Source organism: Macaca thibetana, chromosome 5 (genome assembly GCF_024542745.1).
Source record: "Macaca thibetana thibetana isolate TM-01 chromosome 5, ASM2454274v1, whole genome shotgun sequence".
NCBI lineage: Eukaryota > Metazoa > Chordata > Mammalia > Primates > Cercopithecidae > Macaca > Macaca thibetana.
The window spans coordinates 35,154,511-35,181,255 of NC_065582.1; the positions used below are offsets into that span (position 1 = coordinate 35,154,511).

At 40.6% G+C, this 26,745-nt stretch overlaps 1 long non-coding RNA gene across 1 annotated transcript in view; it reads right to left on the reverse strand.

Moving 5' to 3' along the window:
- LOC126955090 (uncharacterized) overlaps positions 1 to 22,240 on the reverse strand; it is a 77,383-nt gene extending 55,143 nt beyond the window's left edge. Inside the window, exons 1-3 of the long non-coding RNA XR_007725810.1 lie at positions 22,026 to 22,240; positions 12,976 to 13,043; positions 4,306 to 4,385 (exon numbers count right to left, since the gene is read on the reverse strand). This is a non-coding gene — a long non-coding RNA (uncharacterized LOC126955090). The remainder of the gene's footprint in view (positions 1 to 4,305; positions 4,386 to 12,975; positions 13,044 to 22,025) is intronic.
- Positions 22,241 to 26,745: the final 4,505 nt, after the last annotated feature.

A 26,745-nucleotide genomic window follows, 5' to 3' on the forward strand; every position in this document is an offset into this window, starting at 1 on the left:
CTATAGGTTGTCTGTTCACTCAGATGACAGTTTCTTTTGCTGTGCAGAAGTTCTTCAGTTTTAATTAGACCTCACTTGTCAATTTTTGCTTTTGTTGCAATTGCTTTTGACATTTTTTTCATGAAATCTTTGCCTGTGCCTATGTCCTAAATGGTATTACCTAGATGTTCTTCTGGGTTTTTATAGTTTTGGGTTTTACATTTAAGCCATTAATCCATCTGGAGTTAAGTTTTGTATAAGGTGTAAGGAAGGGGTCCAGTTTCAATTTTCTGTATATGGCTAGCCAGTTCTCCCAGAACCATTTATTACATAGGGAATCCTTTCCCTATTGCTTGTTTTCATAAGGTTTGTCAAAGATCAGATGCTCATAGATGTGTGATCTTATTTCTGATCCATTGGTCTATATGTCTTTTCTTGTACCAGTACCATGCTGTTTTGGTTACTGTAGCCTTATAGTATAGTTTGAAGTCAGGTACCGTGATCCCTCCAGCTTTGTTCTTTTTGCTTAGGACTGCCTTGACTATATAGGCTCTTTTTTGGTTCCATATAAATTTGAAAGTAGATTTTTCTAATTCTGTGAAGAATGTCAATGATAGTTTAATGGAAATAGCATTGAATCTATAAATTACTTTAGGCCGTATGGCCATTTTCATGATATTGATTCTTTCCAACCATGAGCATGGAATGTTTATGTCTTCTCTGATTTCCTCGAGCAGTGGTTTGTAGTTCCCCTTGAGGAGGTCCTTCATGTCCCTTGTTAGCTGTATTCATAGGTATTTTATTCTTATTGTAGCAATTGTGAATGGGAATTCATTCATTTGGCTCTCTGCTTGTCTATTGTTGGCGTATAGGAATGCTTGTAATTTTTGCAAACTGATTTTGTATCCTGAGACTTTGCTGAAGTTGCTTATCAGCTTAAGAAGCTTTTGGGCTGAGATGATGGGGTTTTCTAAATATAGGATCATGTTATCTGCGAACACAGACAGTTTAATTTCCCCTCTTCCTATTTGAATATGCGTTATTTCTTTCTCTTGCCTGATTGCCCTGGCCAGAACTTATGCCTATGTTGAATAGAAGTGGTAAGAAAGGGCATCTTTGCCTTGTGCCAGTTTTCAAGGGGAATGTGTCCAGCTTTTGTTCATCCAGTATGATACTGGCTGTGGGTTTGTCACAGATGGCTCTTATTATCTTGAGGTATGCTCCATCAATACCTAGTTTATTGAGAGTTTTTAACATGAATGGATGCTGAATTTTTTCAAAGGCCTTTTCTGCATCTATTGAGATATGGTTTTTGTCTTTAGTTCTGTTTATGTGATGAATCACATTTATTGATTTGCATATGTTGAACCAGTCTTGCATCCCAGGGATGAAACTGACTTGTCATGCTGGATAAGCTTTTTGATATGCTGCTGGATTCAGTTTGCCACTATTTTATTGAGGATTTTTGAATCGATGTTCATCAGGAATATTGTCCTGAAGTTTTCTTTTTTGGTTGATCTCTGCCAGGTTTTGGTACCAGGATAATGCTGGCCTCATAAAGTGAACTAGGGAGGAGTCCCCCCTTTTCAATTTCTTGGAATAGTTTCAGAAGAAATGGTAACAGCTCCTCTTTGTAACTCTGGTAGAATTCAGCTGTAAATCCATCTGGTCCTGGGCTTTTTTTTTTTTTTTTTTTTTTTTTTTTTGGTTGGTAGGCTATTTATTACTGCCTCAATTTCAGAACTTGTTATAGGTCTATTCAGGAATTCGACTTCTTCCCGGTTCAATCTTGGGAGGAGGCATATGTCTGGGAATTTATCCATTTCTTCTGGATTTTCTAGTTTATCTGCATAGAGGTGTTTATACTATTCTCTGATGGTTGTTTAGTTTTCAGGAGTCAGTGGTGATATCCTATTTATCAATTTTTATTGTGTCTACTTGATTCTTCTCACTTTTCTTCTTTATTAGTCCAGCTAGTAGTTTATTTTATTTTATTTTTTTCAAAAGAACAGCTCCTGGATTCATCGATTTTTTGAAGGATTTTTCATGTCTCTATTTCCTTCAGTTCTGCTCTGACCTTGGTTATTTCTTGTCAACTGCTATCTTTGGGGTTTGTTTGCTCTTGGTTCTGTAGTTCTTTTAGTTATGAGGTTAGAGTATAAATTTAAGATCTTTCTAGTTTTTTGATGTGGACACATAGTGCTATAAATTTCCCTCTTAACACTGCATTAGCTGCATACCAGAGATTCTGGTATGTTGTCTCTTTTTTCTCATTGGTTTCAAAGAACTTTTGATTCTGCCTTAATTACATTATTTACCCAGGAGTCGTTCAGGAGCAGATTGTTCAATTTCCATGTAGTTGTGTGGTTCTGAGTGAGTTTCTTAATCTTGAGTTCTAATTTGTGCTGTGGTCTGAGAGACTGTTACGATTTCATGCCTTTTGCATTTGGGTTTCCCTTTGCAGGTGACCTGGTCTTTCTCTCTGGCTGCCCTTAACATTTTTCCTTCATTTCAACCTTACAGAATCTGATGATTATGTGTCTTGGGGCTAATCTTCTCATGGAGTATCTTACTGGGCTTCTCTGGATTTTCCTGAATTTGAATGTTGGCCTGTCTTGTTAGGTTGGGGAAGTTCTCCAAGATGATATCCTGAAGTATGTTTTCCAACTCGATTTCATTCTCCCTGCCAACTTGGTTTCATTCTCCCCGTCTCTTTCACGTACCCCAATCGGCCATAGTTTGGTATTTTTACATAATTCCATAGTTCTCCGAGGTTTTGTTTGTTCCTTTTCATTCTTTTTTCTCTAGTCTTGTCTGACTGTCTTATTTGAGCAAGACAGCCTTCAAGCTTTGAAATTCTTTCCTCTGCTTAGTCTATTCAGCTAGTGATACTTGTGGTTGCATTGTGAAGTCCTTGTGTTGTATTTTTCAGTTCCATCAGGTCATTTATGTTCCTCTACAAACTGGTTATTCTGGTTAACAGTTCCTGTAAAGTTTTATCATCATTCTTAGCTTCTTCGCATTGGGTTAGAACATGCTCCTTCAGCTCAGCAAACTTCGTTATTACCCACCTCCTGAAGCCTACTTCTGCCAGTTCATCCATCTCAGCCTCCTCCCAGTTCTGTGCCCTTGCTGGAGAGGTGTCGTGATCACTCAGATAAGAAGAGGCACTCTGGCTTTTTGAGTTTGCAGAGTCTTTTCATTGATTCTTTCTCATCTTCATGAGTTTATCTAGCTTCGATCTTTGAGGCTGCTGACCTTTGGATGGGGTTTTTGTGGGGACTATTTTTTGACCCTGTTGTTTTTGTTGCCTTCTGTTTATTTTTCTTTTAATAGTCAAGTCCCTCTTCCATAGGGCTACTGCAGTTTGCTGGGGGTCCACTCCAGACCCTATTCACCTGGGTCCTTCTCACACCTGGAGGTGTCACCCAAGGAGGCTGGAGAACAACAAAGATGGGTGTCTGCTCCTTCCTCTAGGAGCTCTGTCCCAGAAGGGCACCAACCTGATACCAGCAGAAGTGCTACTGTATAAAGTGTCTGGTGACCCTGTTGGGGGGTCTCACCCAGTCAGGAGGCATGGGATCAGGGACCCACTTAATGAAGCACTCTGGCTGCCCCTTGGCAGAGGGGGTGCACTCTACTGGGGGGAATCCCACTTGTCCAGACTGTCTGGATTCCTCAGAGCCAGCAGGAGGAAAGACTAAGTCTGCTGATCTCTGGAGATCACAGCTACCCCTCCCCACAGGCACTCCATCCCAGAAAGATCAGAGTTTTGTCAGGAAACCCCTGGCTGGAGTTGCTGAAATTCCTGCAGGGAGGCCCTACCCGTTGAGCAGGGATGGATCAGGGTCTAGCCTAAAGAGGCAATCTGGCCACAATCTGCCACAACTGCTGTGCTGTATTACGGGGAATTCCTCCTGGGTCCAAACTTCTCAGTCTCCTCAATTTTCTTAGGCATCAGTGATGATGGTTGCCCCTCCCCCTGAGAACTGGGTAGCCTTAAACAGTCTTGAGCTGAGCAGCCATAGAGAATCTGCACAGTTCTGCACTTGGGACCCAAGGCTCTGGTGGCGTGGGCTCATGAGGGGATCTCCTGACCTGTGGTTGCAAAGATCATTGGAATCAGCATGGTTTCCAAGGTGGGGTAGCAGAATCACTAACTGCCTACCTTGGCTGGAGGTGGGAGCTTCCCTTGCCCCATGTGGCTACCAGGTGGACCATTGCTCTACCCTCCTTTTCCTCGCTCTCTGTGGGTCATGCCAACCACCTAGTCAGTCCCAGTGAGAAAACCTGGATACCTCAGTTGACAGTGCAGGATTCACTCACCTTTTTCTTTCTTCTTGGTGGGAGCCTCCAACTGCAGCTGCTTCTGGTCAGCCATCTTGGTCCCTCCCTCTTACCGATCTCTTAAAAAAACAAACATATGAACCTGAAATTTCAGTTAGACACTAGGTCAGAAAGTAAACCTAACTCTGTAAATTAGTTATTTCATCCTCATATGTCCATAAATTTACACACATACATGCACATTATGTTCAGTAATGTGAGTTCAGATTTCAAAAAAGCAAATCACTTGTCAGGCTCTGTGGTTATAAAAACATATGTAATACTTGAGTGTTAAATAAAAATCCTGCTTTGTGGTTATATTTTAATGTAATCTAATTTTTTAAAATGTCAAATGAAACCTATTTTTCCAGTTATAACTCACTAAAAATAGATCAGAGAAGAAACTGCTCATTAACATGTCCACAAACAAATAGAAATGTATTAGTGCCACCCTGTAGTAAACTTCACACCTAATAAAATTTTATTCAAATAAAAAAGCTATTGTGATTTTTTTTAAAATGCAGACAGTTGAAACCAATATTTGTTTAATCAAAAATTCAGTTTTCTAACTTGTAAATATTTTTCTGGATCCCTTATTATATTGAGACTTTTCTGCAAGAAAATTTGATGTCTTTTATGTTTAGGATTCCCCAAAATTGTGCATTTCACATGCTCCATAAATGTTTACTGAATGTGCTTATGATGCATTAATACTTAAATGCAAAACTCTCTTACAGAAATCATCAAGAATAGACACAAAAGTATAGCTGGAAGGTTATTCACTATAGCTTATTTAAAATAGCAAAAAAAATTGGAACCAACATATCTATCCAATAATAAGTTGGTTAGATAATTTGTACCATATACTGGTATAATATACTGTCATTAAATATGGTATGGTGATGATCATCTGAGGTCAGGAGTTTGAGACCAGCCTGACCAACATGGTGAAACTCCTTCTCTGACAAAAATACACAAAATTAGCTGGGTGTGGTGGCATATGCCTGTAATCCCAGCTACTTGGGAGGCTGAGACAGGAGAATCTCTTGAACCCAGGAGATGGAAGTTGCAGTGAGCTGAGATCATGCCACTACACTACAGCCTGGGTGACAGAATGTCTCAAAAATAAAAATAAATAAATAAAATAAATAAATATAAATAAATAAATAAGCAAAGAAGAAGAAATTACTCATGAAGCCAGTATCAACTACAGCAACTGGTATAAATTCTTTCCTGATCCTTCCCTGTGTATTGGATTTTGATACTTTATGTTTGCAGCATATTTTAAATCAGACTACTGTTACACTTTTATCATCATACACTTATTATTCACCTGAAATTAAATGATATATCTTTTGCATATCTTATAACTGTTATAAACATATTAATTAATGATGATATATTACTTAATAGAGCAAAGAGTTTGCTTAGTCATTTCCTAACTGTTAGAGATTTTAAAGTGTGTATGGGTTTATGTCTCTTTAATATTACTTTATTAAATGTAATAAGCCTGGCACAGTGTACAAGACTGGGAGCTACTTTTCTCTAATCTTGTATATTCCCTCTACTATCAAATCTTGCCAGTTCTACCTCCTAAAAATTTATTTAATCAATACACTACTCACAGTTCTTTCTCATGCCCAAGCCACTAGCTCTCAATTGCCTTTCAGTAGACTCCTTATTTCCATCTCTTGTCTCTCAATCACTTTGTAGCCAGAATGATCCCTTCGGAACTCACATCTGATCATATAATTCATCTGCTTTTAATTTTCTTTAGTCGCTTTTTATTTGTATTCAAAGTAAAGTACAAAATTAGAACCATGACCTTTGAAGTTCTCTCCCCTCTGGCTCCCGCCTATCTCTCCAGGCTCATCTCCCACCCTCCTTTCTCTGCAGGTCACCATTCTGGACTTCTCGGTTCCTGCATCACAACAGCATATCCCTCCAGGGGTTAAAATGTGTAGTGTAGTCTTTTCTAATGGAAACCTTTTATTTTTTTCCAGAACAAATTATATTCACCCTGAAGGTCTCGATTTCAACATCACTTCTGCTGAAAGACCATCCTCATCCCCTTCAGAACAGGGTAGGACCTCCAGTTATAAATTTTCTAAGCTCTCTGAGCATTTCCTTTTGATGCAGGACAGAGAAGCCCCAACACTGGGGCTTAACCCAGGAGGGTTCTTAGCTTCTCTCAGGAAAGAATTCAAGGGAAAGCCAGTGGTGTTAGACAGCAATCTTTTATTGAACAGTTGCAGAGCAGGGCTAACACATAGGCAGTGTGTCCAGAGTCAGCAATGCATGGGTTCCTGTCAGTTGTATTTATATTCATGTAAACCCAATTTCAATTACATGCAAATTAAGGAGTGGGTCAATGTAAATTGAGGAATGGGTAAATTAGAACTTTCTAGAAAGGGGTGGTAACTTCTGAGTCATTGCCATGGAAATGAGTGGTCACTTTCCAGTCATTGTGATGGCACTGGTGGGAGTATCTTACGCCAATAAGCAATGAGGGCAGCTAGGGATGGCTTTTGTTGCCATCTGCTGGTTCCTGCCAGTTTCTTCACTTTATCCTGTCTGGATCAGATCCTGTTTTGGTCAGCAGGGTTGTGACCAGAAAAAAAGTCCTGCCAGTGTCCTACCTCATTTTCATAATATTCATCAATTCTCTGGTAACAATAAGCATGTTGTTAGGGCTTTAGAAACATGATGCAAAGTGAAGCCTGGTGATTTAAAGTATAGGCTCTAGACCCTAGGCAACTCACCTGACTTCCCTATACTCAAGTTTCTTCATCTTTCTTTTTTTTTTTTTTTTTGTAGCTCTCTACAAAAGGAGGAAATTGCTTCATCTTTAAAGTGGGATACTGACAGTATCTGTTTCATAGGGTTGTTATAAACACGTAGATATAATCTCTTCTTGCTCTTGCAAAGTGATTTACTATATTTCGAAGGTGCTAGTAGTTTATGTCTAGTAAAGAATGATGCTTCCTATCAAGCCAAAGTTAAGAATAAACATTATCAACATATTTCCTGAAAATACATGAGTTTTGTAGTGTTCTCTCTTATAATCATGAGGCATGTGTCCAGGGATTCCTGAAGTAGGCATGTTTTCCCAGGCCAAGTGCCAAAGCACTGGAGAGGACCTTTTTATAAAGGATGATCTCTGTATTGCCTCAAAAAGGAGGGCACACGGCTAGAGTTATGGAAAACAGGTAAAAGTCCCTGACAATTTCTAAGCCACCATAGCATCACCTGATGCTGCTTGGATACAGCCATTCATAAAAACTGCATATCACCTTATCAAGCCATTATCGCTACCGAGGATATTTTCTGCTACACTGCATTGACTGATTGCTGTGGATTGCCTGTCGACAGCACTCAAAGTCAAAAAGCAAGTTCCCTACCAAAAATTAAAGCTGAAACTGCTCCATCCTTAAGCCAGCAATATGGAATTTTAAAGAGTGTTATTATTTTGACAAGTATATTTTATGTTGTCTTCAGTTACAATCACAACAGGAAATAGAATTTCAGCTATTAAATTCTACATTCCCAGGCAGGTTCTACTTCTTCTCTCTGTTTAAGGTGTTACTGTTTCCACATTTGCTTTTTATGAGCAAATTAAAATCTCTGAGGGTTATTTTCCTTTCCATAAGGCAAAAATGGGCCCATGTTGTAATTCCACTGGATATGATTTAGCATTTTTGTCATCACATTGTGATCATTAAAGCAGAACTCTGCCACATGCTAACGAATACCGTATTTAAAATAAACCAACAGGCAGCTATGGCAGTGAAATCACTCATCCAGTTACTATGTCGGTAGTGTAAAAACAAGAACCTCTTTTTAGAAGAAAGATAAAGATAAACTCAAAATACACTATCTACACAGCAATAGAACAACTCTACAATGTTATCTCCAGAACAATTTTCACAAATCGTAAATATAAACCTTCTGCATAGACAGCACATTTAGCAGGCCCCTGTGAAGGATGACAATGGCTTTAGAAAGATAAATTAATTAGCAGGACTCTTGTGTCTACACGCAAACAAATTAGTGTTTTGTGTACCTGACAGCTTGTATCAATATTGCAAATATCCATGACCAGTAAGAACTGTGTTTGGATTTCATAGGTTGGATTTTCCACCTCTTGCATTTCACTGAGAGCTAAAGATGGTGCTAAAGAAACAGCTCCAAGGAAAAGTATGACACTTGCCTTCAACATTTAGCTTTTCAAACTGAAGTGTTAACAAAAGTATTTATTAACTTAATTTCTCTTTGTCTTGTGACACATAGAATGTATCACTTGCAGCAAAATCCATCAGTTGGAACCAAATCAAGGCAAGATGCAAAAGGTGGATAATGGATTGTGCGAAATAACTTTATGATTTATAAGAAGCACAATTTCAGTGTAATCTTCTGTGTGAATTAGAAATGTCCAGAGTTATTTTAAACATTGCTTTCAGTGAAACAATACATCTTGAATACCATCCACGTAGGTGGCTTACAGACATAAATCATTAACCAGTAAAGGCAGCTGACATACCAGATTTTATAGAATAAAGTAACAAGAGACCAGAAAGATATTTCTAGAGCTCAGTCCTAAGAGTTATCTATTAATTACACCAAATTAAATGATCATAATTGTATAGTACATGGCAGGATGGCTTCTTGCTTAGGAGCATATAATATAAATGTCAATAACATCTCCCATGACATAATCTACAATGACAACTGTTGTATTCAAATCCATGCCAGCCTTCCTGGCCATCTTATGAAGGGCAGCAGCATACTTGGGGGCTCAGTGCCCCTGCACTGCTAAGAGCTTACATGCCTGCCAGAAGAGAACCACCAAAGTAATCACCCTGATGGGAGCTCAGTCACCAGTTTACATTGAGTAAACTGCTTTTTCTTCCCAATGTTTTTTTTTTCCCTTTTGGAGGGAAAACACTAAAGGCAATGACATCCACATATATTGAAATGGCTACAGCCACTTCTGGTGTTGATGATCATTAGATGCATGGCTAGTAAATGATATAAATAGTGATATAAAGGTTGTGTCCTAATAAAAATACCTGTGGGCTATTAAAGAAATGATTAACTTTAATTTTAAAAATTGTCTGGATTTTCTAAATAATCCTCTGGGGCTGACGGATACAGTCAATTACATTTCAGAAAATCTAATCTTACAGTGGTCTCTGAGAGTGATTTGGGAGACAGGCCATTTGGAATACAATAGAGAAACGAAAGTTAGAGATTAAAAATTCCTGATATTCTATACTAAGCAGGACTTTAATGATCACCTAATTCAGCAGTCCTTAACTTTTTAGGAGGCATTATCACTTTGGGGGATCTGATGAAAGCTATAGACCTTCTCCCTAGAGGTAAAATCTTTAGACATCTCAGAATCCCTGAAGCTCATCCTTGGACATCAATTTAAGAAACTTCATTTATAGATGAAGAAATTAAGGAGAAGAGAGACAAAGTGACTCATCCAGGGTCATGCAGCTTGATAGTGACAGAGGCGAGATGGAAAGCCTGCTTTTCCTGCTCCTTGTCTGCTGTCATCTGCTGCATCAGGCTCTATGTGGACTTAAATGTTCTACTAAACCACTCCTATCAACTGGCCAAAGAACAGTTATTAAGTGTCTATAATTAGAATTTATACCCACTAGTCCTCTTTCTAACCAAATACAAAATCTTATTCTCTCTGTTCATTCTCCTGAACCTATTCAGGTCCATGTGAACTCACTCTATCCTCCTAGCCTCCTCCCCCAGCACCACCACTTTCTTAAAACTCCCTCCTTCCAGGGTTCCTGTGATCATTCAGATTCTTCCCACTTCTTCCAGGGTTCACCTCCCTCCCTTCATGTGTGTGTGTGTTTTTAAGAGACAAAGTCTTGCTCTGTCACCCAGGCTGGAGTGCAGTCATGCAATCCTAGCTCACTGCAGCCTCAAACTCCTGGACTCAAGAGATCCTCCCGCCTCAGCCTCTCTAGCAGCTGGGACTATAGGCATGCACCATGGTTCCAGCTAAGTTTTTCATTTTTTGTAGAGAAGTTGTCTTGCTATGCTGCCCAGGCTGGTCTTGACTCCTAGGCTCAAGCGATCAGCCTGCCTCCACTCCCCAAAGTGTTGGGATTACAGGCACAAGCCACCACACCTGGTATCCTCTCCCATTTGTTATCTCCTTAGTTGCTACCATTTCTCCTCTCTCCAGGGGTTCCCTAAAGCTCAATCCTACTCTCCTTTAAATCCATTCTCAACCTTCTTACTGTTACTTCTATTGAATAGAACTCCTGTGAAAATTGTCAGTACCCAAAATGGAGTCATTTATGTCAAACGCTAACAAAACGCAGTGGGAAGCCATGAAGGAAGGGCCCTCACACATGTGTGCCTGCACCAGGAACCGCCAGAAACCACTTCCTCAATTGGAAATTTCCAGTTAAGCCACTTCTATGAAAGCTCTCTCCTACCAACAGCCAGTACCACTAATAAGCAAACGCCACTGCATGTAACAAGACCCTGTAGTCAGTGGTCTTTATTTCAAAACAGGTACATGGATATCTTTTTGCCTTTAAAAGCTTCCTTTTTTCTCAGCTCCCTTGGATACCCTTATGGTCCTCCATAGCAGGCATGTATTATGTATTATGTCGATTGCAGTTCCTTGCTATTCCCCAGTAAGCTTGAGAATTAATCCCCGTTGCTCAATTTAGGTTGACACCATTCTCACCCTGTTTACAGAAACACTTCCCAATAATAGTTTTAACAGGTACCTCTATTGAATATAATTTCCTCCCCCTAACCTGTTCCTATTTCCACCCTCTCATCTACCAGGCACTGGTGACTTGAACACTGCTTGTGCCCTGTGATGTCCAGCTCTATATTTGGCACATACATAGACAGCAAGAGCAGTATAAATGTGGATTAACTGACATGTGAGGGTTTCCTCACATCTCAGTGAAGATAGTATACAAATAGAAAAAAAAGTGATAGTATACAAATAGACAATTTAGCAATAATTCTGGTGATTTTATAAGAAGTTTTGCAAATTTGACAAAATTTACTTTTTCAAATGAAACTTTGCTTTCTTTTTTTGCAAGACAGTATAACTAGTTTTATTCTTTTTTTGGGCAAGTGGTTTCTTAAAAGAGGATACAGCTCCCCCTCATGGATGATAACGATATTTTAAAGACAGCCCTTCCAACTCTATGATGCATTCTGAAATGTGTGGTTAATAAAACTAAGTCGTACATAGCAACAACATTCAGACTGTTAATTATCCAAAGCTCCTCATGTAGATCTAAAACAACAACACGTTCTAAGGAACTGATCCTTCTTGAGCAGAAGTATATTTTCAAGACTTCAAAAGGAGATATTCAGTAACATCATTTGATATTCAGTACTCAATTACAAAAGACTTTCTTCATTAGCTCAATAAATCAAACCATTGTGATAATGAGACCAGAGTCCTGGATTTGGTTCTAGTTTGGGAAGCTGCTTTGATTGGTTCCATAGCCTCAAGTTTCACACTAACTCCCGGGAGTCATCATAAAATGATTTGTCCTGAATCACAGGATATCCGGAGTGCCAGAGAGCAAAGAAACAGTTCAGTTCTGACTTTCTCCGACTGGGAATCACCCCCCAAAATGCTGGGGCATTAAAAGTGGCTTTATATTTCTAAAAATTCTTTCACATAATGGCAACTGCCTTCTTTCCCCAGAACCACAAGGCGGCTAATAAAGCCCTTTTTTTCTGGAGATGGAGTCTCGCTCTGTCGCCCAGGCTGGAGTGCAGTGGCGCGATCTCGGCTCACTGCAAGCTCCGCCTCCCGGGTTCACGCCATTCTCCTGCCTTAGCCTACCGAGTAGCTGGGACTACAGGCGCCCGCTACCATACCCGGCTAATTTTTTTATTTATTATTTTTTATTTTTAGTAGAGACGGGGTTTCACCGTGTTAGCCAGGTTGGTCTTGATCTCCTGACCTCGTGATCCACCCGCCTTGGTCTCCCAAAGTGCTGGGATAACAGGCGTGAGCCACTGCACCCGGCCATTAAAGCCCTTTTTAAAAAAATTTTACTTTAAGCTCCAGGATACACGTGCAGAACATGCAGGTCTGTCACATAGGTATACCTGTGCCATGGTGGTTTGCTGCACCTATTGACACGATCTCTAAGTTCCCTCCCCTTGCCCCTTACCCCACAACAGGCCCTAGTGTGTGTTGTTCCCCTCCCTGTGTCCATGTGTTCTCATTATTCAACTCCCACTTATGAGTGAGAACACACAGTGTTTGGTTTTCTATTCCTGTGTTAGTTTGCTGAGGATGATGGCTTCCAGCTTCATCCATGTCCCCGCAAATGACATGATCTCATTCCTTTTTATGGCTGCATGGTATTCCATGGTATACATGTACCTATTTTCTTTATCCAGTCTATCATTGATGGGCATTTGGGTTGGTTCCATGACTTTGCCATTGTAAACAGTGCTAAAATAAACATATGTGTGCATGTGTCTATTAAAGGCCTTTTAAATGTTCATCAAGTTACTTGCTTTTTGTGACTATGTAAGTCAGACAGTTTTACTAAGTGTGTGTGTGTGATTCCATCTTAAAATTTGACATTCCACTGAATACAAAAAATTAAGATAATCTACTTGACAAAATACTTTTCAAATTACCTTTTTATTTGGTCTTTTATATCTGGAGCCATGGCAGTCTGTATAAAATCAGGAGCATATCCCAGGTCCTAAAATATAAAAATAAATGTATTATTCACTATTAGATATATTTGGCTATCAAAAGCAATAATGCAGACTAGTCAACCTTTTAATTGTTTCCAAGGCTATAATGAACATTAAGAAATTGTAATATTTATGTTGCTTGATGTGAACTAATCCCATGTGAATCTGAAATATAATCAATTGATGTAAAGATCTAGTATTATGTTCAAGACACACTAAACTTTCATTATCACCAAAGTGAAAAAATTGGGCTTTAAAACAACTAAACAAAGTAACCACTTCTCTTTTACAATCTATTAGCAGCTTTTTTGTTCACTTGTTTTTGAGGCAGGGTCTCTCTGTGTCACCCAGGAGGGAGTGCAGTGGCACAAGCACAGCTCATTGCAGCCCCAACCTCCCAGGCTCAAGCGATCCTCACGCCTCATTTTTTTAAAAAATTGTTTTGTAGAGACAGGGTGTCACTATGTTGCCCAGGCTGCTCTTGAACTCCTGGGCTCAAGTGATCCTCCCACCTCAGCTTCCCAAAGTGCTGGGATTACAGGCCTGAGCTATCACACCCAACTAGCCGCAGTTTTAACTGCAAAGTTTCACTAAAACCTAAAGTTACCAACATTATAAATGCCCTAAACATTCATTACTAAAAGCCTACACTATTCCTTAGAGAAACCAGTGATTTCACGTTTAGTTGATAGATTATAGAAACAGATACAGGAAAACCAAAAGGGTAGATTGGAGTAAGAGTCACCACAGGTGATGTAGCTATTCAAAAGTACCTCCTTTGTGATCAAACTGCCCTTTAAAGCACAAACTAGATAATTAACCTAGGTACGTTATGATGGGGACTTTTTAAATTAATTTCACCAAATCAAAGCAGCTTCTTACATAGACTACAAATCACAAAGTTGATGCTATAGCTGTAATAATACTTAGATTTTCTCTAACAAGCTAAATAATTTGAATGGTTCTCTTGTCTAAATGGAATTTCTGCTGGGGTATTCCATGCCTCAGGCCAATTTCTAGGCCTTAAATATTAAAATAAGAAAATTTAATCCATCTGTAGCAACTGAAATATTTCAAAATTAAGACTAAAACATTTATCAGGTACTATATGTGATAGCATAAGCAGTTCTCCATGGTAATAAGGTTTTCCATAAATAAAATTTTAATGGCTATGTAAGATTTTACTGCCTGACTCTCTCCTCATTTATTTAACCATTTCCTTATTGTTAAGCATTTAGGTCTTTCCTTCTGTGTGTGTTTTATAAATAAGGCTACCATATCCATCTCTGTGAACAAAAGTTCTATAATTAGCTGCATTTCCTTAAGGTATTCTGATATAAAGATCATAAATAACCAAACTACTTACCTTTTTTCTAACAACAATAGCACTTAATATTTTTAAAGTTTTACAATAAATCACTTACATAAACACCGCCTTGTATAATTAGCCTTTAAGGTATTGTCTTTAAGGTCTAGCCTTAGCGGTATGGCTGGGGGCTATTAAGGTGACTACAATAGTTAACTTATAGGCGATTTTACTTTTGTAGCAGTTAGCAGGAACATAGTTTATCTCTGAGAGATAATAAAAAATCAAATAGGTTGACTAAGGCAGGCGGATTGCTTGAGCCCAGGAATTAGAGACCAGCCTGGGGAAATATAGAAAGAATCCATCTCTACAAAAAAAAAAAATTAACCAGGTGTGGTGGTTCATAACTGTAGTCCCAGCTACTCAGGTGGCTGAAGTGGGAGGATCTCCTGGGAGGTAGAGTCTGCAGTGAGTTGAGATAGCACCAGTACACTCCAGCTTGAGTGACAGAGCAAGATTTTGTATCAAAAAAAGAAAATCATCTAGCTTCTTTCCATACAGTAGTTGTCTTAGTCCGTTTTTACGCTGCTGTAAAGATGCTATGTGAGATTGGGTAATTTATAAACAAAGGAGGTTTAATTGACTCACATTTCCACATGGCTGGGGAGGGCTCAAGAAACTTACAATCATGGTGGAAGGCAAAGAGGAAGCAAAACATATCTTACATGGTGGGAGGAGAGAGAGAAAAGGAGAGAAGGGGGAAACACCAGACACTTACCAAACAACCAGATCTCCCTCACTATCAAGAGAACAGTATCAAGAGAACAGTATATGAGAACTCCCTCACTATCAAGAGAACAGTATGGGAGAAATCACCCCGGTGATCCAATCACCTCCCACCAGGTCCCTTCCTGGACACACGTGGGGATTACAATTCGAGATGCCACTTGGTTGAGGACACAAAGCCAAACCATATCAGAAGCTGAGGAACTGGAAGAAAAACATAAAGTGTATTTTAGTTTTTAAAATTTAAATTTAACAATGAATTAATCAAAGTTGAAAAAATGTATGAGTAAAACATTATTTTACAGTACATTATCCAAATATAGAAGTTGTAGATATATTCTTATTCATTTGGAGGTACTTCCTGGCAACCCTCTCTATCTTAATGAGTTGTCACTGTACTTTACATTTCAACCATTGACTTATTAGAGTGGTAATCCATATACTTAATCATGCTGACAAAAAGTAAATTACTATAGGGTAACAGACAAGTAAGGAAAATACAGCAGCGGTGACAGATTTCCCTATTCCCGGTGATCTCCAAGAATTATTTCCTTCCAATGGCAAAGGTCTCATTTTAAAACAAATCATATATTTCCTTTACCCATTGTGCAATTGTCTTTGCTATTCCAAGTTCATAATTAATTAAGGCAAAAATTGATCCTGCTTATTGACATATGATGTAAATATGAGGGGTCAGTAGCATCCTCAAAGGAAAGATTTGCTGTTACCAAGCCCCTAGTTTTCCATAATCCTAAAACAACTAGTTTTCTTCAAGTTACTTCCTTATTAAAAAATGTTATGCAAAGGCAGTTCCAAGAGTACGAAAAAAGGGCTATAAAAGCCTAAAGAAAAAGTACCATCACAAGGCAGTGTTGTCTTCTAAAACAGTATTTTTAAAGGTAGGAGCTTTGTCTTGATGTGTGTGTCCCCAGTCTCTTTCACTGTACCTGATGAGCACTTAGCAGATGTTGGCTGAATGATGGTTGAATTAATAGGAAAGCATATTTTAAAACAGCTCTTCACCTTAAGTTTCTTGATTTCATCTCTCTCACTTTTCATAAGCTCTCATGGCATACTCCAGGTTTTCTTGTCTCTAATTTCTTATTAACTACCAAAGAATCTTTTATTTTGAAATGTTGGAATTCCTAAAACCTACCAGAAAGATTTTAGGTAAAGATTTACCAAAGATGGAAATATTTTCCACTAGGTCAGAGGCATTGGCATAGCAGTCTTACGTAAATACATAAAATAAATGCAGCATTAAAAGTATTTTTTAATTACCGAAATATACATTTACACATTTTTTCTATATAATGCAACCGCAATACCCTATAAGACGGATGGTTTTTACAATCATAAAAGAGTAAACTCAGACATGATGTAATATGCATATGGAAAACCATTAAGATATAATAAGGGAAATACTGAAAGATAAATGGTCCAGTAATGAATTATACATTACTTCTCATGGATAATGATAACTTAAAAACAGCTCGTCTGTTTTTAGAGCACTTGAGCTCAGAAAAATCAACAGCAGCTATTTCACAATGAGATGCAATACCCTCCAGTGAAACTTTGACAATCTCCAATTAAGCAATTCTACAAACTGCACGCAAAACAGTAACTTTTCCTCAAAGGCTTCAGCAAAGGAAGAAAAATTTCACTTTGGGATTTGACATTGAGATGTTTAGTAAAAGGGATGCAAGTGCCAAATTCAAACAGGGCACAACCAGCAGTTGTGTCAGTGATCGTGGGAATACTGTGGAAAGGAAGAAAAGAAAGACAAGAACAAATGGATGCCACAAAAATCAGACAAAGCTGGCTTTGTGAATGATGGATAATTCAAATGACTGCTGTAGGTTCCAGAAACAATGTAAAATCCGAGACGAAGATGTAAACTGCACTGCAAATTAGTGTCGTGTATTTTTAAATGTTTCCGTCCTCAGATTCTTAAATCATATCTGCCAGTGTCTCAATAGTCCAGAAGCAAACAGAGTTGTCCATGAAATCTGCTTTCTTCAGGAAAGGTATTCGAATAAGTTGAAGACACCGTGGAAAACTCAAAAAGCAGTCAAATGGGCTGTCAGTCTTCCTTCCCTTCAGTGTGCAAGAATTGGCAAGCAGTCCAAAGCCAAGCCATTAAGGTTCAAGGATACAGCAGCAGCAGAGGTCCAGCTAGACAACCCTCTCCCACACTGTGCCCTCCCTCAAGCAAGTCATTCTCTGCAAGGGATGGAGCCCCGGGGAGCGCAGCAGGACTCTGTCCCACTCCAACTGTGGGGTTGAAGGTTTCTAAAGAATTCAATGAACGAATGTGCTTATATGCTGTGTTCATCAGAGCTTTAAAAAAGTAAATAAAGATGAGAAGATAACAGAAGTAATCATCTTAAAGTATTTCTCTATGGTTTATATTTACACCAGCTGTGGATTTTAAAAAGGTAAAAATTGTGTTAATTTTGGTATAAATCTGGAAATAAAAATATACCAAGACAGTATCCTGGGTTCAGGAAATAGGTCGTATTCTAGTTTGTACTCCCAAGATTTAGCACAGTGCTCAAGAAGTATTTATTGCCAAGTAAATGTGAGGCCAAAACAACATCTACATATTTCAAATTATGTAGTTGTATCTGAATTCCTGGTGAATAAATGTGAGGCAATGAATATTCCTGGAGAAAAAATCTTTGTACAGTTGATCAATACTGTGCCAGGCAAGGATGAATAAATCCTGGTCGCAGTCCTAAAAGTGCTTACAAGGCTGTTTTACTTGATAGGGAAATTAAGGCATTTACTGGCCACAGCCAACTTCTTCATTGATGAATTTCTTTTAACTTCAAGTGCACTGTCTCACGGTCAAGCAAGCTGTTCTGCTATCCAGATCTAGAACAACTCTACCCTGGTTGAGCCCTCATATGTGGGGATCATCTTCTGGTGACCTTGCACCATTTTCTCCTTAACCTCCACATCTGGAAGAAACACAACGTTATTTGGGGAGGTGGGGCTGCTGGGGAGGCAGCTGGTGAGAAGGGTTTGGGGAGCAGGTGGACATAAGATAGGTCAGCAATGTATCTGGGTTCTTTAAGTCCTGTTTTGAGCCTGTGTGGTCATTGGGGAAGGGATTGCAAACCAGGGAAATGGTACATCACAACCAAGACAAGACGACTTGGGTTCTGAAGCTGTCCACATTTACCTAGGAGTCCTGTAGTCTGTGATTCTTAAACTTTAACAAACAAAAAATACAGAACTGAACCTGGATTTCAGGGACCCTCAACTCACAACTCTTTGTGTCCTAAGGCCTCAAATCTAACTCAGAGTCTAAAGAATATGGCCTATACCTTGAAGTTTTTGTGGAAAAACTCAAGATGAAAAGGGGAATCAAGCATAGCATTTATCTGCCTTCCTGCTGTCTTCAAACCGTGGCAGATAAAAGCTCATACGTATCTATACTCTAGCTGACCTCCTTCCTGTCCTCAAAGAGCCTGAACTGTATACCCCTTGTAAAGCTAGGCTAGACTACAGCAAGAGACTATGAGTACCCTGAAAATAAGGACATACTATATTTCCCTTTGAACCCCCAAAACCTAGCAATGTGTGCTGAACTAAAATAGACCAGTCAGTACTCATCTAGCAGGACCATGCTGAGGAAGTGATGACTGGCAGCTTGTCACCAGCTAATTATTTGGGTTTCATGTGAGTATGTTAAGTCGCTGAATTTGTGCACATGTTTTTTTTGACAGATTGAGATAATAAGGTAAGATGCAATAAGATAATGTATTGCCTTCTCAGGCACAACAGGACTACAGAAAATTATGCAGAAACAACAGGAAGTCAGACATTCAGTTCCATTAGAATGTGTAAATATAGGTATAGATCCTAGCCATTATTCATTTTCTAATTTTCAGTATGCTACAAGCACTGAAACCATTCACCCTGAAATGCTTTGCACAGTACATTTCACACAACTGTCCCCAGTAATATTAGTTCTATACATATAAATGTGGCTTTGTAGCTTACAAAATAGATTCACACATATATTCTCAAAACTGTTCATTTTCTAGCCTCCTCATAGCTGAGTCCTTTATGAACATTTTTGTTCCACCTTATGCCTAAAATAAACCTTCAAGATATTATGTTATATCTATCACAAAAGTGTGGAAAATGGACCTTCTGAGAAGTTCACACTACCAGTGAGTGTGCAACCATGATTGGAAACCAGGTTTCACTAATTGTAAAGCCAGTTTTTTCCAGTATACAAACTGGCCTCACAATGTGATCTTCACTTTGGCCCTATGGTATAAATATTATGAATATAATTTATTCAATAAGGATACATTGGTAATCTTGCACACCAAGCACTGTTCTAGGCACTGGAGACAATGCAGTGATCAAAATGGACACAACCTCTGCCCTCTTTGGAGTTCACTTTCTGGAGTGTAGGTAGGAAAAGAAACAACAACAAAATATTTGTCAGCTGTCAAGTACTGTGGAGAAAACTAAAGCCAGGTAAGGGGTTAGGAAGTATCGAGAAGGCTGGGCACAGTGTCTCTCACACCTGTAATCTCAACACTTTAGGAGGCCAGGTGGGAGGATCACTTGAGCCCAGGAGGTTGAGACCAGCCTGAGCAACATAGCAAGACAAAATCTCTACCCAGAAAAAAAAGGAAAGAAAAGAAAAAAAATCTTAAAATTAGCCAAGTGTGGTGGCATACACCTGTAGTCCCAGCTACTTGGGAGACTGAGGCAGGAGGATTGCTTTAGACAGGAGTTTGAGGCTGCCTTGAACTATGTTCATGCTATTGCACTCCAGCCTGGGTGACAAAGCAAGACCCCATCTCAGTTTAAAAAATAATACCGAGAAGAATCCCATAGAATTGTAGCTATTGGATGTAAATTGGTCAGGGGACAGCGTCTTTGATAAGATAATATTTGAATGAGTAGAGACCTTAAGGAAGTGAAGTGCTTGCCAAGAACTCTTTGTGGAAAGAATGTTCCACATGACGTGCCTGCAGTGTTGGTGAGCAAAGGAGAGAGTAGAAAGAGATAAGACCAGAAAGGAAGATGAAACTAAACCACAGTCTTGCAGATCTCTAAATGAGATAAACCATTGGGAAGTTTTCATCCAATGAGGGATATAATTCTCCTGCATGAGTACTCTTGCAGCTGTGTGGAGAAAAAAAAACTTTGGGAGTGCAAGAGAGCAACTAGGATGACTAGATCAGAGGCCATTGATATAGATCAACTAGAAAGACGGTGGCGTGGACTAGGATGATGGTGGACATCAAGTTTGACTGCAAAGATTTTTGGCTTGAGCATGGAAAGACAGAGACTTCCAAGACTTGGGAAGAATCAGATTTGGGGTAAAGATCAGGAGTTCCATTTTGAACATGTCACTTTTGATATGCCTATGAAGATGTCAAGAAGGCAGCTGGATACCTGAGTATGGATTTTAGAGGAGGACAAATCCATGTTGGAGGCATAAGTGTGGGATTCTTCCAAGGTGGTGATGTTAAATATCATAGATAGAGAGCACTTAGAGAGGACAGAGTCAGAGAAGAGGCCTAGTACACATCAAACTTTAGCTTTTAGAGTTGAGGACGAACCAGTCAAGGAGACTGAGAAGTAATGGGCAAGGAGGAAGGAGGAAAACCTCATGAGACTTCAAGAAAAAAGCATTTCAAGGAGACAATGATCACTTTGTTTAAATGCCACTGGTAATCGAGGAAGAGACAGCCAAGAATCGAAGACTGAATTTAGCAGTCACAGGACAATGGATGGAGGTTATTGGTCCCAGATTCCCTGAAATGAGAAAACCAAGGTTCCGAGAAGTTAAATAAATTGAACAACCAAAATCACATAGCCAATTAGCAGCAGAACTGAGTCCAGAACTAAACACTGAACACAGGCCATCTGAATCCTGTTTCCTGAATCCCAGACCAGGACTTTCCTTCAATAACATGATGTCATCCTTCTCACGGTAACTGTGATTCATTAGGGGGACTGGAAAAGAATATTAAGACTTTAAACAAAAGGCATAAACTTTAGTAGCAGAATGTCAATGACAGACAATGCTCAAAGGCCCTCAAATCAAATGAAACAGGCAGCCACGGCAACCAGGGCATGCCCAAGTGTCAAAACACACGTCAATACACAAAAAAGTTTACGGCCCCTCAAAAGAAATGATCTATTCATTCTATTTTGCTAGATGGTTTCTACATAAATACCCGAGGCCTGATTACCATCACTTGGTTTCTTTACTAAGTTGCCAAAAATGGGGTAGGGGAGGATTTTAGTAAATCAAACTAATGTTTAGGCAGAAAAAAGGCACAAGAAAGCCCTAAACAATTTAAGTATTAAAAACTAGTTTTAATCGTCCCTACCGCTACCCTCAAATCCACAACCACCACCAAACTAAGAGGCGCTATGATTGCAAGAGCCGACTCTGTTGCAAACCTCCGCTGGACAGTTTTGCAGACTAGGAAGTGAAGATTTCCAGTGGGAGGAAGAGCGAAGAAGAGGACATAGACAAGTTAGCAAAGGGAAGGTGCCAAATAGGAAAGTTACCAGGACAGGCAGGGAGGGACTGTCACAGGGGAGGGAGAAGAAGGAAGGCAGCCACTTTTCCAGGGAGAAGTTGTTTCCAGGTAGAAGTTGAGCAAAGAGTTGGCACCGGGCCCTCTCTACCTCTGGAGAGAAGGAAAAAGCAAAGCTGGTTCGCGTGGTAGAGAAGAGCCCACTTCCAGAGTCCAAATGGCATCGCCTGGTGTTCGTTGTCTGCCTCTGGGGCTGCAACTAACTCCTCATGCCTCTTTTGCCGCCTTTCCTCCCTGGAAAGAGGAGGTGAAAAGGGTCCCCGGGCTCGGGTGGGCATGATCGCGGGACGCAGGCAGCCGGGGGTTACCTGATACCTCCGTGTCTCCCCAGAAGGCGCGGCGCCGCCCTCCAGCCTCACCCGGCCACTCCGCGGTCCTCGGGCTCTGGTGTCTGTCCAATCTCCGGGACCCGACGCCCGAGGCGGCCGTCCGCGAGACCCGGAGCACGAGCCTCACCCTCAACGCTGGGCACTGCTCAAGGCCGTTCGAGGAGCAAGGACACCTACGGCCGCGCGGCTCGGCTCCGCCCGGGCCGGGCCGGGCGCCGGAACCCAGGAAACACGGCCCCGCACGCCCCCTACCGGGCGGGCTCCATCTGCGCCCCAGCCGAGTCCGGTACTCGCATCTTGGCAGCCTCACCTACCTTGAGGTTCCCAGCTCCCTGTCATCCTGTGAGCAAGTGATTTCAGCAACCATCACAGCAAAACCTAGTCGAGGGTTGCTGGCTCACAGTTTCTCCACTTTTTTGGAGTTTGTGCCAAATAATTTAAAGACCCTCCCCATCTTTTTCCAAATTCTGGCGTTTGAGAAGGGAAAATTTAAAAAGATGGGGATATAGGAGCCCCTAAGTGCTCTCCCCAGAAGCCAGGGAATTGTATTTCTGTTTCTCTAGGGCCCTGAAGAACCTGGCTTTCTTGTAATTACAAATGCCTTTCACTGAAAAGTGGCTTCTTTCCTCCTGCTCCCTGCCCCGTGACAGTCAGTCCCTCCCTGTTCTGTCCTGGTAACTTTCCTGCTCTGCGCCTTGTTCCTGTGCTAGCTTATCTACCTCTTTTTCTTCTTTTATCCCGCCTTTTGGAAATTTTCACTTCCTGCTCTGCAAAACCATCGGAGCAAGGCCTGCTGCGGACATGAGGACCACTGCAAATATTTTTTTCCAGGTTCCGAGATGGATGCAAAAGACGCAGGAGCTGACAGTCTAGTTAATTTTTAGCTGACAAAGAAAGTCTCTCTCTCTCTCTCTTTCTCACCTACTATTTGAGTAGTTTTGTTTCCATCAGCACTCTTGTCTGTCCTTCCAGTCCTTTCATCCTGACTCTCTTCCTGAATTGAACTTAGGGAGGCAAGAGTTTAAATTAGAAGCAGTAAAATTGTATAATAAAAAGAAGAAACAAACCAGGCCTTGCTTCTTAACAGGATGACTAATACAGTTTATGGATTATCTTGGTAGTTACATGACTAATAATAACCATTAACATTTATTGAGTTCTTACTGCTGACCAGAAACTGTTTTAAGAGCTTTATTTATAATAATAATAAATTCAGCTCTTATGTAATGTTTTAAATGTTTACGTTTATTAACACATTAAACAAAACAACCCTGTAAGATGGGTAATAATATTATCCCCTTTTTACAATTGAGGAAATTGAGACAAAGAAGCAGGTACATTTCCTAAGGTCACACAGCTAGAAGTAAGTTATAAAGCTGGAATTTAAGCCCTGACAGCCTGGCTCCAATGCCCCTATTCTTAATACTCTTAGTTACCATGTTATACTGCCTAAATAAAACAAACAAACAAAAAACACTATGATCCCAGGTCTCATTTAGTTTTCACAATAAAGCTACAGGACGGGTACTGTTATCGCCTCCTTTTATGAAGAAAGGAAACAGGCACAGAGAGGCTAACTAATAGTCCGGAACACAGAGCTACTAACTTGTACAGGCAAGACTAGAACAGTGAATCTCGATCCTTAACTAACCATGGGAGGGAGATACTTTTTTTCCTACATTCAATCATGCAAAGGGAGAAAGAATTGCCTAGAAAATGTGTGATGCTTTCATAACCTTCAATTAGTGAGCCCCAACTGGGCTTGTTGGCTCTTGCCTATAATCTCAGCACTTGGGGAGGCCAAGGATTGATTGAGGCCAGGAGTTTGAAACCAATCTAGGCAACTACCAGGACAACATTGTGAGACCCTATCGCTACAAAACTAAAAAATTTAAAAAATTAGCTGGGCGTGGTGATGCATGCCTGTAGTCCCAGCTACGTGGGAGGCTGAGGCAGGAGGATTGCTTGAAAACAGGAGTTTAAAGCTGCAGTGAGCTTTAATTGTGCCATGAAACAGCAGCCTGGGCGGCAGAGGGAGAGCTCATCTCTTAAACAAAAACAAAAACAAAAACAGCCCCTTGTATGACGGTTAAACAAATCCAGCCCCTTGATTAGATTGAAGGATGCAAAGGATCCTGGGTGTGTCTGTGAGGGTGTTGCCAAAGGAGATTAACATTTGAGTCAGTGGACTGGGCGAGGCAGATCGACCTTCAATGTGGGTGAGCACCATCCAATCAGCTGCCAGCGCAGCTAGAATGAAAGCAGGCAGAGGAACATGGAAGGAATAGACTGGCTGAGTCTTCTGGCCTTCATATTTCTCCCGTACTGGATGCTTCCTGCCCTAGAACTTCGGACTCCAAGTTCTTCAGCTTTTGGACTCTTGGACTTATACCAGTGGTTTGAAAGGGGCTCTGAGGCCTTCGGTCATAGACTGAAGGCTGCACTTTCGGCTTCCCTACTTTTGAGGTTTTGGGACTCAGACTGACTTCCTTGCTCCTCAGCTTGCAGGCGGCCTAGTGTGGGACTTCACCTTGTGATGATGTGAGTCAATTCTCCTTAATAAACTCCCTTTCATACCTACATCTATCCTATTAGTCCTGTCCCTCTAGAGAACCCTGAATGATCCACCTGGGCTTCAGGCTGAGTCCCTGAGAGTCGACGCCTGACATTAGGCTGAACTGTCGGTTCAAGCAGCTGCTCTCTTCCTGCACTCCACTAGCAATGCCAAGAGCACAAGGGGCCCTTCGCCAAACTCAGGGCCAGACTAAGGTCCAGCTGTATTACCTACAGGTGAAACAACTGTTCCCTTAGGAGACCAGGGCATTACAAAAAAAAGCCTCCACACAGTGTGGCACATCGTGTGCTCTCATCCCTTCTGTGGCCAGGTCTCCTGGACACTTTGGGAAGGGACAACTAGGGGCGCCAGTGTCACCAAGTAACCTTTGCCCTTTTAGAGGAAATAACGTTGCTTTCTACAGGAGCACAACAGTAATTGAAGAAGAGGCACAGAGGGCAAGTAGAACCATGACCATACAAACATCTGGAGTTATCAGAGTTTATGGCATTCATTTCTTTCTCCCTGCCAAGGTGAGGCCTTTCTCACCTGATAGAATGAATTTTTCAAGGGATTTTGAGGCTGATCAAGGGAAAAAACATAATCACGAAGTGGGAGTAGCACACAATGAGCTCTATTTGGGAAGCACTTTAGGTTTGCGTGGTGAGGGGGAGTCCCCCGCAGCGTGGACCCATCCAGAGCTCTGGTAGCATGGAGGCCACCACCCCGAAGAGAGGAGGATAAAGGAGGCCCTGAAGAAGAGGAATCAGAGAGGGGACTTCCATATTTAGGTAGCGTCCCTCAGCACACTGCAAAATCTCAGGATCACATACCCCCAAAGGGCAGCTGCTGAGTGGGTTCTTTTTAGATGCAAAGTTTATCTTTGCAGAACTTGGGTGCAGTTGCTCAGGGTTGACGGAGCAGGCAGTTTCTAAACAGCTAAAAATCTGTTTATTTAGGCTGTGTTTAAAGCATTAAGATATATAAACATTTGACTTGTTGCCAACCTGCTGTTAAAAAAAAAAAAATCAACAACCTTACCAACCTTGGCAACATAGTGAGATCCCATTGCTACCAATTTTTTTTTTTAACTGGCTGGGCATGGTGGCATGCACCTGTAGTCCCTGTTACTCAAAAGGCTGAGACAGGACAATCACTAGAGCTCGGGAGTTGGAGATTACAGTGAGCTATGATTGTACCACTGCACTCCAGACTGGGTGGCAGGACGAGAGCCCCCACCTCCATCCATCCCTTAAAATAATAATAATAAATTGTAAAAAAAAAAAAACAAAAAAACACACACACACAGCTTAGAAGTCAATATGCAGAGGCGATTTGGGGGTCATTTATTATACCCTAACTGCTAGATTGGAAGTACCTCCAAACACACAGAGAATCCCAAATTCTCAATTACAGATTTTGACCTGAGGACCCATTTCAAATGCTGTTGACTGACACTAAGAACAATATCTACCACACCACCCCTTCAGCACAAAAACAGAGAAACATAACATATGGATAAGAAGTTACACACATACAAAAAGAATGAGTGGGGGATATTTAATCTATAATAATCTATGTGGCAATTTGAGTGCACAGGTGTATCCACAGAAGTGGCTGTTGCTATCCGGTAATAAAATAACTTCACCAGCAGGTGGCTCTATTACACTATTACACTAACCATTAGAGAGGACTGGGCTTCCAACAAAGGACCTTAAAATACAGTTCTTTTCTTTTCTTTTTCTTTTTTTTTTTTTTTTTCTTTTGAGACAAAGTTGAGACAGGGTTTCACTCTGTCACCCAGGCTCTGAAATGGAATGCAGTGATTCAAACACAGCTCCCTGCAGCCTGGACCTACTGGGCTCAAGGAATCCTCCCATCTCAGCCTCCTGTGTATCTGGGACCACAGGCACACACTGCCAAACCCATCTAATTTTGTTACTTTTTGTAGTCTCATTTTGTTGCCCATGCTGGTCTTGAACTCCTGGGTTTAAGTGATCCTCCCACCTCAGCCTCCCAAAGTACTGGGATTACAGGCATGAGCCACAGCACCCAGCTAAAATAGAGTACTGTATTTCTAAGTTATTTGAATTTTGGTTTGAATTAGCTCTAATAAACCTTATGTATTCATCGAAATCTGTAATG